This window comes from Camellia sinensis, chromosome 4 (genome assembly GCF_055761805.1).
Source record: "Camellia sinensis isolate YWXY chromosome 4, ASM5576180v1, whole genome shotgun sequence".
In the NCBI taxonomy this organism is placed as follows: domain Eukaryota; kingdom Viridiplantae; phylum Streptophyta; class Magnoliopsida; order Ericales; family Theaceae; genus Camellia; species Camellia sinensis.
Window position 1 is genome coordinate 84,098,006 of NC_138964.1, and position 12,565 is coordinate 84,110,570.

The following is a 12,565-nucleotide window of genomic DNA, read 5'->3' on the forward strand; positions in this document are numbered from 1 at the left end:
AAACTCCGTGGTCTTCCGGTCTCGGACGCTAAGGGGGAAATGCTTGTTGTAGAACAACTCCAAAAATTTTGCCCAAGTTAAACCCAGATTGCTTTCTCGGACCATCATCCACCACCTACGAGCATCGTCGTCTAGTGTGAATGCTGCCAGAGATACCTTCTGAGCGTCTGTACTGGGGAAGATGTCAAACAACTTCTCCATCTCTAAAACCCATGCCTCGGCTTTCATTGGTTCTATACCTCCTTGAAATCTCGGCGGTTTCATTTTCTTGAACTCTCTGATTAGGGTTATCGTGTCGTTCCCATACAAAGCCTGCTGTAGAGGTACTTGTGGCACTGGAGGGGGTGGAGCTGCATAACGGCCATTCGTCCGCTCGGCCTGCGTGGTAGTCGTACCAGTATCCTGTGGCCTAGGTTGTCTCTGCTCACGAACCAAGCCTTCGACTAACCTTTCCAATCTCTCCAATCTATCTTCTGAACGATCTCGGCCAACTGGAGGTCTACCTCTCCTCATGATGCTAGGAGGATGCAAGATGAGACTTTAAAAATAACTGAACAAATAATACGTATACAAGTAACGAATGTCTATGCCGAAATGATGCACACGTAGTCAAGTAGCAAGTAATACGATGCAATCCTAACATCATTCTAGGAAAACCCTATGCTCTTCAGGACTCAAGGTGGGTGATTAACGTACTATAAGGATCTCGTGCTCTGATACCATTCTGTCACGCCACCAAACCGCCCCTAGTAGTTTGGTGCCGTGATGGCCAGTAATCCGAGATTACCGAAGGCCGACTTACAAAATCACACACAATCAGAGTATAAAATATGGGGCTTACAAGTACGGAAGCAACATATATATACATATACTGAGTCTAAGTAGTCCATGAGAGCCGTGCTTAAGTCCAATGAAATGACATACATTTACAAAGTCTTACAACTTAGATACAATAAGGAAATGAGATACAAAAATACATCTTGACCAAAAGGCTTCTCAAGCTGACATATACAAGTACACATGAAATATAAGCTAAGAAGCATAATCTTCAAGATGGTACAAAATGCTAATCCAAAACACGTCGGCTACACGTCTAGGCCTCAATGCCTTCTTGCTCATCACCTACATATATATAGAGAGGGTGAGCTTGGATACTCAGTGAATGATATTAGAAATAAAGGTTTTTGCATGACTGATATCCAAGATTTCTTTCAAAACAATACATAGCATACTTTACAATCAAGGGGAAAAATCAAGTTCATTGCCGGCCTTTCAAGTTCCTTGGATGTTATTACATCTACTTAATACAAGGGGGTGATGACATATCAAGACAAGAGTGCAGTTGCATTATAGTCCCCTGCAGCTAAGGACTTTCAAGACAAGAGTGCAGTTGCATTATAGTCCCCTGCAGCTAAGGACTTTCAAGACAAGAGTGCAGTTGCATTATAGTCCCCTGCAGCTAAGGACTTTCAAGACATGTCATCAAAACAAGATAGAGCTTAATATACAAGTAGGGATAGTCATTCATGCTAGATCAAGTGCTTTTCAAAACGAGGCAAGACGAGATTTATGAAAGCAAGTGTAACATAGCTTTATTAAAAATACCACTCACATAGTTCTTCACACGTCGGGGGTCGAGACAAGCCCAAGTCCTACAAACACATGGCAAAGCCCATTGAATGCACCTTCAAACAAGTTTCGTATGTACACAAATGATCCCGAAAAACATGCTGGGCACCAACCAGGTCTAGGCCGAGGTTCCACACCTTCCCGCCGAGGTGTGTTCCCGAGGGCCACACTTAAGGACAAGAGATCGGGGAAAATCCGGGTTTCCCCCTGCTGATGAATCGTGAAGAACATGAGTATGGAAACATGAAAAATATGAATGTTCGATCACAATCTGTTATCACAAATCTAGGATTTTCATGTTACAAGTTTGAAAACATGGACCTGGGTACCCATAGTTGAAAATCATGCAAGAACAAACACAAAACATGAGTTTAGGCAAGAAGCTTTCGGATCAAAACATGACTTTTCTTGAAGAACACATGAATGTCATTTTCTCTTTCTAAAACCAAATTTCAAGACAATGCATGGCTTACAAATCATATCCGATCATGAAATGCAATAACATGAACATAGAGAACGTCATGAGCAGATCAAGAATCTAACCTTAGTACACGGATCTAACGGTTCGATCTCTAGGAATCAAGCTTGAAGATCTACTTCCTCACTCTAAAACTCTTTCTTCCTCCTAGAGCTTCTCTCTCTACAAGGCAAGTTTATGACACCAAATGATAGTTTTCTTTACCCGGTTCTGGGGTTAACCCTCTGCTGAGACACGTGGCGGCGACTGGTTGGTTTCCTCTGAAAAGGTGGCTGACAGGCCAGACAAAGCATGGTGGAAGGGTGTTCAACAAGTAAAGCGGTATGGGCTCTCTGACGGGGCAATGACATCGGCTAAAAACAAGGCGTATCTAACAAGCTACACGGAATGGCACTCCGGCAAGGGGTGACATCGGCTAACAAAGGACTTCGGCAACTAAGGTGACAATGACCTCGTCTAGGTAGGACAACACTTGACTAAGCTGTGCCACATCTTGGCCTAGATGCGCCACACCTCGGCCTAGGTCCTACCGCTCCAGGACGAGATCACTGGGGTGCAGGGTAACATCTCGGCTAATGTGTCAAGGCAAGGACGGAGATCAACAAGGGGTTCCAAGATACTTCTAGACTGAGGATGACCTCGGCTTGGAATGATCTAGGCGTAACGAAACCTAGTCTTGGAATAACATCGGCTAGTATAACTCAGGCAAGGCGTGACCTAAGTTTCACATCAAGGGAGGAACAAGACAAGCACACTACACTTAGACAAATTACAAGGCTTCAAAACAAGACATGGATCACATTCGCTCAAGCGAAACAAGTCACAAACATACACATGCAAGCTTAACAAGTCATAATCATACCGATGCTCATGAACATGATGAGGGCATAAAATGTGGGTTCCTACACATATGCACCTAATGCGAAGAAAAAAGTGAAGATCGCAGATAACACGTTTCTTACACCGATCGATTCACTTCAAAAACATTTTTCTTCTATCGTCGTGAGAGAGATAATGGATTTTGGGGATTTTTTTTTTTTTTTTTTTTTTTGTTAGGATTTTAAGAGATAATGGTTTTTAGGGGTGTAAGGGTGTGCATTTGAGTGGGATTGAAATTTTCAAAAGGATAATTTTGGTATTATTTGGGAGGAGGAAGGAAATTTTAAGGGTTTTAAAATTTATAAGTGAGGTTCCAAAAAAATGAGGGATCCAAAATAATAAATGGGGTGCTAATAGCAGCACTCATTCCCAAATTAGTTTGTTGAAATAGATTGTTTGTTGAAATAGATAATGAAATCCTAATTAAATAAGCGAGAAAAATTCAAGTTAAAGAATAGGAAATGGTAACTTAGATATCCGAATCCACCATTAGTTTTGTACCTAAAATTCTCATTTAGACTACACAAAAGGTTGACTGGAATAAGCCAATTTCTTAACTACAAGTTGGGAATTGAAAAGGAGAGTAATATTATGTTAGAAATAATGGTACGACCTATCTCAACCTATACAGATTGTCCACTCTAAACTAGAGTTTGTGGCACATCGCGTCTCAAGTTCCCAAAACAACAACAATGAAAGTTAAAGTAAAATATTCATTCACAATTGTAAACGCCGTGCCTTTTTGGGGCACATTTCCACACATTGTACCAAACTCTATCATCCTACATCAAATGTGAATCTCATGCTCTATAGTGATAACCAATCGTTTATCTCACAAGGTATCAAAATAAATCAATTCAATACAATAGTTGCCACTTAGTCTTTATGGGGAACTAAGAAACTTTTGACTCTGAAAATAAATAGGAACTAATCCATCATAACAAAAACATTGCCAGTAATTTAGGTACGAAAGGGGAAGGTCATTAATTGATGCACTCCCTCTCGCCCAATCAAGTGATTGGCCTATAGTAATCCTTTATTTATGAAAATTAATGATTAATTAACTCCATGAACTCAATTATTAAACCCTAATTCCTTTACTAAACTTAACAACTAGATGATTGAATAAACTAGATATCACCTAAGTTGGATTCATCAATACAAACACATCAAGCCAAAATAATGGATTTTCTTAACAAAATGTGGCTATAAACATGATCATGATCATACTTGTGATTCCAACTCAAATAACATCTTGAAAACATTCAAAACATACAACTGAGCAACCAAAGCACCTAAAATTGAGTTATTGAAAGACAATGCATCAAAAAAGCAAGCAATATGCTATGAAGGAAAGAGGAACTAACCCGAATTTTAGAGCAACATGAAAATGATATTAATGCATTAAATAATGTATATATGACCTAAACATGCTACTAATCAAGCAACATGAACCTACACCCGGTTTAATGGCTTCTAACATGATGATTAAGCAACAATAACAACTAACACATAAGAAAGAATGAACATGCTGAGACATGCAATGAATAAACCGGGCCATATGCATGCAAACATGAACCTTAAACTAACACTAACATGCTAGATAGTATACAAGACTAAAATTTGCAAAACAAGGCGAAAATCTAACAAAACTCTAAACTAGCATGATCATGAATGCATGCTAAACACCCTAATCATTATCAAAGATACAAAACATGATTAAAAGTATGTATTTAAACAAAAATCTGAGTCTTACTTGTTGGTTTGAAACAAACCGAAGAAATCAAGCAAAACCAAGAAAACTGGCTTGATTGCTTCCCTGAAGCCTTGGTCATTCTTTTATCAAGTTTCTTCAACCCTAGATCTACTTTGATTACTGATGCTACCTCTAGAGTTTCAAAATTTCATATTTGAGAGCTAGAGTTTGAGTATCACACTTCTATCTCACTCAAAATAACTCAAAAACAACTTCAAACTCTTCAGTTCTCCAAAAAGGGAAGCAATGGGCTCTATATATAGGCATAGGGAGGCTTGGAGGCCAAGAAATGTCGTCTTAGGGTTTTCCTATCTCCTGCTCAAAATGTGAGAGAAGTCAAAACGAACCAAGAGACGACCTAGAGCTGTCGCGTTGCAACCACACTAATGGCTTGTGGTCATGCATCTCTTGTTGCCTTGGTGCAGGTTGACTTGGTCCAACGTGCGGATTTTCCATGCACATGTGGGTTTTTTCATGCAAATGATAGGTTTTTCATGCAAGGTGCGTGTTAATTATTTAAGTGTGGTTGTGTGTTGTTCAACCACCTGACCCAAGAAGTTCCTAGTTCAAACTCTCAATTTTCGGGCATACACCTAAGTAAGTCTAGTTGACTTTGAATCGACGTTTTGAATGAAAATTGACAAACTCTTTTGAAAACATCATCAATTCGAACTCAATCGGATTTTTCGTCCTTCCATCTCTATCTTTGGGAAGCTAGAAAGATAGGTTTTGGATAAAAACAAGCTAGGGAAAAAATGGTCATTTTAGCAAAAGATAGTTTTGATCGAAAATGAGGTAGGGGCAAAATGGTTATTTTGGCGAAAAGATGATTTTGGCTAAAACAAGGTAGTACAGCAGCACCCAACGACTTCAAGTATCTCCAAGGTTAAAGACTTATCGTTTCATCATCGGGAAGCAATTCAAGCACATAAGTCTTTACAGTTGGTCAAAATGAAGTGTCTATAGTTGTTCCTCTTTGATAAAACTCAAAAGTCATATATGGCAAGAGCGAATGTCAAAGACCCAAATCAACCCATTTGATAAGGCCGTAAGACTTAGAACCGTGCCAAACAAGCATGCAAATGATTGAACCTGTGGGTTGCTTATATATCCTCGTTACAAGGAATCAGATTAGTGTAGTTCTAAGGCAATTGATGTGCAACAGTTCATATCAGTGCGTAAGTGGGGTGCTTATGCATAAAACAAGTAAACAATCACCAAACATGCAAACATCTAAGTAATTGAAAGCAAATGAGTAGGTAAAACTTGGTATGCTGACCTGAGCAACACCATCAATGAGATTCAAATTCTAACATTTGCCAAGCACATTTTGCAAAATGCACAAGGAAAGCGAACTCAAAACAACATGCACATCGTAGTGTGGTTAGAAAAATGCAATGCACATTCAATTTCAAAGCACATAGCCCATTTTGTAGGAAAGTCATTTGACAAGCAATCATATTTCCTATATCCAAAGTGCCAAAGGGATATGGAGGTAAGAAGGATTCATCGTCCTTGCATCTAAAATACCAAAGGGACTTAAGGGAAATCTAAGCAAGATTCATTGTACCTGTATCCAATGCTCCAAAGGGATAAAGGAGGAAAGTTCATTGTGCCCACATCTAATGCTCTAAAGGGATAAAAGGGGAAAGGTTCATTCCCGACACTACCTTTCATAGGGTTTTTATCTAACGCCCCAAAAATCTGGAACATCAGAAAATATATTAACAAATAAATATAGGGTTCTTCTAAGGTTACAAGTCTCGGAAACGTCACTAATGAGTCCTTTGGTCAATAACTAAGTAAGATCCCAGGAAAGATCGAAGGAGTCAATATAGCCACAAATATATGAACAAATAGAAAGAACATTACCGACTCTAGAAGATATGCTTCGTTTATATGTCTTAGATTTCAAGGGGAGTTGGGAAACTCATTTACCATTGGTGGAATTCGCCTACAATAACAGTTTCCAAGCAAGTATTGGCATGGCACCATATGAGGCATTAGATGGAAGAAAATGTAGATCACCCGCTTATTGGATAGAGGAGGAGATAAACCAATGTTGGGGACCGAAATTGTTCAAGTCACTACTGAGAAAATCAAGATCAGTCAACAACAACTCAAGACTGCCCAAAAGCCACCAAAAGAGTTATGTAGATTTGAGAAGGAGTTCGAAGTTGGATATCATATGTTTTTAAAGATAACTCCAATGAAGGGCAATACTCAATTTGGGAAGAAAGAACAGTTAGCTCCACGTTACATAGGGCCATTTGAGATTTTGGAGAAGATTAGCCTAGTAGCATACCAATTAGCATTACCACCAGAGATGGAGTAGGTTCACAATGTATTTCTCATTTCTATGTTACAAGGTCATACTCAAGACCCTTCCCACGTGATAGATTGTTGCCGCTTGGTCATTAATGAAGACTTAGAATATGAAGAATGACTTATCCAGACTGTTAATCACCAAGTGAAACAGTTAAGAAACAAAGCTATACCAATGGTGAAGGTAGAATGGAAAGAACATTATGGGAGGTATGCTACTTAGGAAAAGGAAGATAAAATGAGGATGAGGTACTCCAGTTTATTTCAAAGCTAAAGTAAGGCATGTTTGGAGGACCAAACCTCCTAAGGGGGGAAGGAAGGGAGAATGTGACAACCAACCATTCATGCATGATACATATCATATAATTCTTGCATTCATGCTTTGTGTCATATGCTTAAGTGAATTAAGGCTTGCTAGGAACTAGAGAATAAGAGGTTAGGTTGAAAACCTTAAGTGTAGAAATTATTTATTTTATGCCTTGAGTTAGGGGATACTTTAAGTTAGAAATTGACATTTTTAGGATGTGCCTATGCACTAATTGAGGAGCTTAAAGATCTTAAACTAATGTGTTTGTCTATCTCATGCTATATGTTATTTTGCTAATCGGGATTAGTGTTAATTAAGTATGATTAGTGAACCTTAATTAGGATTAATTAAGTTAAGTATGATTAAGTTAAACTTTGATTAATTAGTACAACCTTGATTAATCAAGCTAAATAAGCAAGATTAGTTAAGCTAAGCAAGGAAGCACCTCACCCTTGTCTTTACCATCTTTTGCCTTGCATCCAAACTCAACAAAACAAACATAAGAGGGAGAAATTCAAAAATCAGCTAGAACTCATGAGAGAGAGAGAGAGAGAGAGAGAGAGAGAGAGAATGAGTGAGAAGAGGGGGGGAAAAAACTTGAAGAACTTCAAGAATTTCAACCTAAATCACCACTTTTGATCGTCCTAGAGGAAAAATTAAACCCTAATTCTTGCAGCTAACCTATCAATCACCTAAGATTAAGAAGAAATAGAATCAATTTGGGTTAGTATGGAAGAAATGAAAAGAAAAGATAAAGAGGACTTAGGTTAACTGAAGGACAAGTAGAGGGTCTCAAATTCTTGCTAGTTTGATCTTACTTTTGATAGCTCATAGGAAGTTGTATTCTCATGATTTCTCATAGCTTTCAATGATTTTGCATGTTGAAAGTCATGGTTTGAAGGATGGAAAGAAAGAAAATTACAAAAGAATTGAAAAAAAGCTAGGAGGCTAGAAATCTTGAAATTTTGATATAGTTTTGATGATTTTATTTTTAAGAGAAATTTATTTTCATGTTTACTCATGTCTTTCAAGAGCTTTGGAAGCTCAAATTCATGTCTTGAAACCCTAGAAAGAAAGGGAAGAAGATGAGAAAATGAATACATTTTCGGACTCAAACCAAATATTTTGAAGCAACCAGATCCGCTCGAGTGGCCATGACTTCCACTCGAGCGACCTAACCCTAAAAACTTGATTTTTTGCTACTACATGGATCCGCCCGTACAACCCCAAAATTCTGCACAAGCGAATTTCCCTGTTTCAGCCAACATGTTTTTCAAGCTTTAATCATCTAGGACACTTTCTTGCATGCATTTAACACTTGTTTGACACTTGTTTGAGACTTAAATTAAGCTTAGATGACACTAAAACTTGAGGAAAGTTTAGGAAGATGCTTAGTTAAGTCTATGTACTTGGTTTATCATGTTCATGCAAGCTAAGTTATATGCTTCAATGTCTTGTTCATGTCTTGTGTAGGTCAAGCATTGGAAGAAGAAAACCCTTTGTTTAAGGAGCTGTTTGTGATTAGTAATCAGGTAACACCGTGTTGATAAACTTTGTTTCAAATGCAAAACTTGTTTATGTTCATGAAAGCTATGCTATGATTCGTTATAAGTCAAGAAGGCCCAAAACCATCTGGGCTGGATGTAACGCCCTCAAAATAAAAACAATAAACCCATCAATATAGACATGCATTGATATATAAAAGCTCCACATTCTTCTATTCATCAGAGTTCCATTACCAAAAAGTATTACATGTTAACGACAAAATCAAATGCCCTACGGGCTTATAGCTTTCCAAGTTAACACTTGGTTACAAAGAAAAGAGTACTAACTCAATTACATATTAAGCCCTTGGCTTGAATTTACATGTAACACATCAAAAGAAATAAGACAACAAAAGTGTGCCCGCCTCTAGCCTCCCAAGCTATGTCCTTGGAGGTGACATGCTACCTGTACCTGAAAATGATATTCCCATATAGGGTGAGCCACAGCCCAGTAGAAATACACTAAACCAAATATGAACAATGACTAAAAGATTAGCAGTTGATAGATGGCCAACACTGATACTTTCCCTTATCACACTTTACGGTTTCATGACATACAAGTCCATATTACAACCCATTTTCCAATTCTTTTAAATTCTCAATTTATAACCATGGCTCAGAACCTGGCCAAACAACTCACATGAGGCAATAACTCATATTAAGCACTTTTCCATTTCATAACAGATAAGCATACTAGCTATATCACACACCAACAGATAAGCATACAAGCTATATCATCACTTCCATAGATATGCATAAGAGCACTATCACACTTCCAAAGACAAGCATATGAGCTCTGTCAACACATTAATAGATAAGCATATGAGCTCTATCTATGGAGTCCATCCCCTATCTCCTCCCAACAACATCCGGTTTAGAGGTCCATCCCCTATCTTCCCCTAAACCGTGGAGTACATCCCCTATCTCCTCCAACACAACACAATGCATATAAACAATAATTATACGCACCATCACACAACACATAAATTTAATGTATTCTTTCAACCGTCATACTCAATGACACATTCCAATGATTAGTTCCAGTTTGCCTAATCATCATGCATTGTCTACAACAATCAAGACTATCCTCCACCGATAGCCCAAAGCAGTTATTTCTATACAGAAAATAAATGCAACAATGGATATATAATCAACATTTCAACCAGGTGAGTGATAAATAATCCAACTACACCCTTTAACCCCTTCCCTTTCCAATTTCCACATTTTCAAATCAATCCCTCATTTCCAACAATTAATTATACAAATTAATCAATCAATGTAATTAGGGCATTTTCCATAATTAACATTACAACCCTTTGGTTCCATTTTCATTAATGTTTCAACATTAATTTCACTTTTCCATGCCAAACATGCATTTAGGTTTTATATAAATAAAAACCCCAACTTTTGTAAAATTACACAAAGGCCCAAACTCTCTCAAAATTACCCAACAACCCCCAACATATCAAAATGCAAAAATTTAAAGACAAAGCTCATAAAGAGGAGTAGGATATCCCTACCTCGAAGTTAGAGCTCGGATGGAGAAGAGACCAAAACCAAAGTGCTCCAAAGACCAAGATTCTCGGATCAAAACGACGCCCTCGACGATCAACACAACTTTTACAAAGGCCGAAGGTGAGGAACTCACTCCTACTAGATCAATACCTAGAGAGAAGTCAAGGTTTTAGAGAGAGGAGCTCTCAAAATGGGTTTTAGAAAAAGTAGGAGAGAGAAAGAAAAGCAAAAAGTGATTTAAAATCACCCAGCGGATAACTCATATACGTATGACCCGCTCGAACAGAAAACACAACGCTCGTGCGCCTAGAACAAAAATCTGGACACGCTCTAGCGCAATAAGGCCCGCTCGAGCGCCAAGACACAAGAATAAAGCACTTCCGCTCGAGCGCGAAAACCAGTCCGCTCGAGCGTAGATTTCCACCTCCCAGAACTTATACCCAGAAAGTACTACCCGCTCGTGCGCCACCAAACCCGCTCGTGCGCCACCGCTCGAGCGTAAACAAACCTGCTCGAGCGTAAAAATCACATCTGCAGAAGTTTTGCAGGAACACGAAATACTGGAGGTGTGCAATCCCCGCTCGAGCGCAAGAAGACCCGCTCGAGCGAATCGCCTAAAAACTGAACAACAAGGAATTGAAACCAAGGCCTAACCAACCTGTAACAACCCTGCTCAAAACATCCTAAAACTCAATCAAGTGGAATTAAAGGACAACAACAAGATAGATATCACTACCAACTTCACGGAACCGAGTCCGGAATACAACAGAACAGTAAAGGGACAACCGGAATCGCTATACTGGAGCTTTTCTTATCTTCTTAAAACCATCTGGTCCAAAACCATGAAAAATGGATTTTTGTTATGTTTTATTTTCTTCTTTTAACACACTGCTAGAGCTTTTCCTATCTTCTTAAAATATCAAACCTTCTTATTCTCAAGATTTGTTTTTATGGAGTAATATTTGAGGTGTGTAGAGCATGTAAGAATTTTGGTAGAACCTAATTATGTGTTTTTATAACATACACACTCTTTTCAAATTTCTAGCCAAAGTTCCTAAAAAACAGCCAACTTCTTGCATTTTTATAAAATTCCAGATAAATCACTTCCTGTTTGGGAGGATGAATCTCTTTAGGGGATTCTAGTTGTTATACTAACTTTTAATGTGTTGATTTTGTTATCTTATTACTGTTAAATGTTCTTAGTGTATATACCTGCTATGCATTGCACTTGCTTGTTTGTATCAATTAAGGGTTTTGGGTATGTGTGTACTTACTAAGTATTGTAAACTTATGTTGTTTTATGCCAGGTGAAGATGAGTTTTATGCCAAGGACATGATTCCGGAAAATTATGAAGAACTGTAACTACCTTAGAACCTTAGGCCACTCTTTGGTATTGGATAATTATTTTGTATCAACAAACTCTGATCTATAATTAATAACTTAAAAACTTTTATCTGTAACTATTATTACTATTTTCAATGTATTTTCCTTATATTTTGTGCTTAATTATCTGTATAATGTTGTGTATTCACCAGTTAAACCCTACTATATTGTTATATTATATTACATTGATGTTTCTGAAATTCCGAGCATCATAGTGGCAGTGGTATTGTGGTGACATCAGTAAGAGTTTAGTCTGAAAAATATTTTTTTCTTTTAAAAAATATTTTTATGTTCAAATAGGTTTGCTTTTTGTTGACCATACAAAATATTTTTTATTAACTTTTATTTTTTTATTATATCAAACACTAGAAAATAAAAAAATAAATAAAAATATTTTTTACCCAAATAAACGAGTCTGATTCTTTTTAAACACTGCATGCTGGTGGATAGAATTGTCGGTAGTGTTAGCATATGATCTCAAAATTCCGAAAATTGGAATTTCCTATCATGAGATATAGATTAAATCTTTTTATGCTTTGTTTGTTTGGACATAAAAGAAATTCAAAAAATATTTTTCAATTTTTTTAGTATTTGGTATGATAAAAAATGAAAATCAACAAAAAACAAACTTATTTAGGCTAAAAATATTTTTCATTTTAAAAAACAAAAAATGTTTTTGGACTAAAGTTTTACCAATTCACCACACTACCACCGTCATCTCCACCACCACACAACCATCACTACGGCC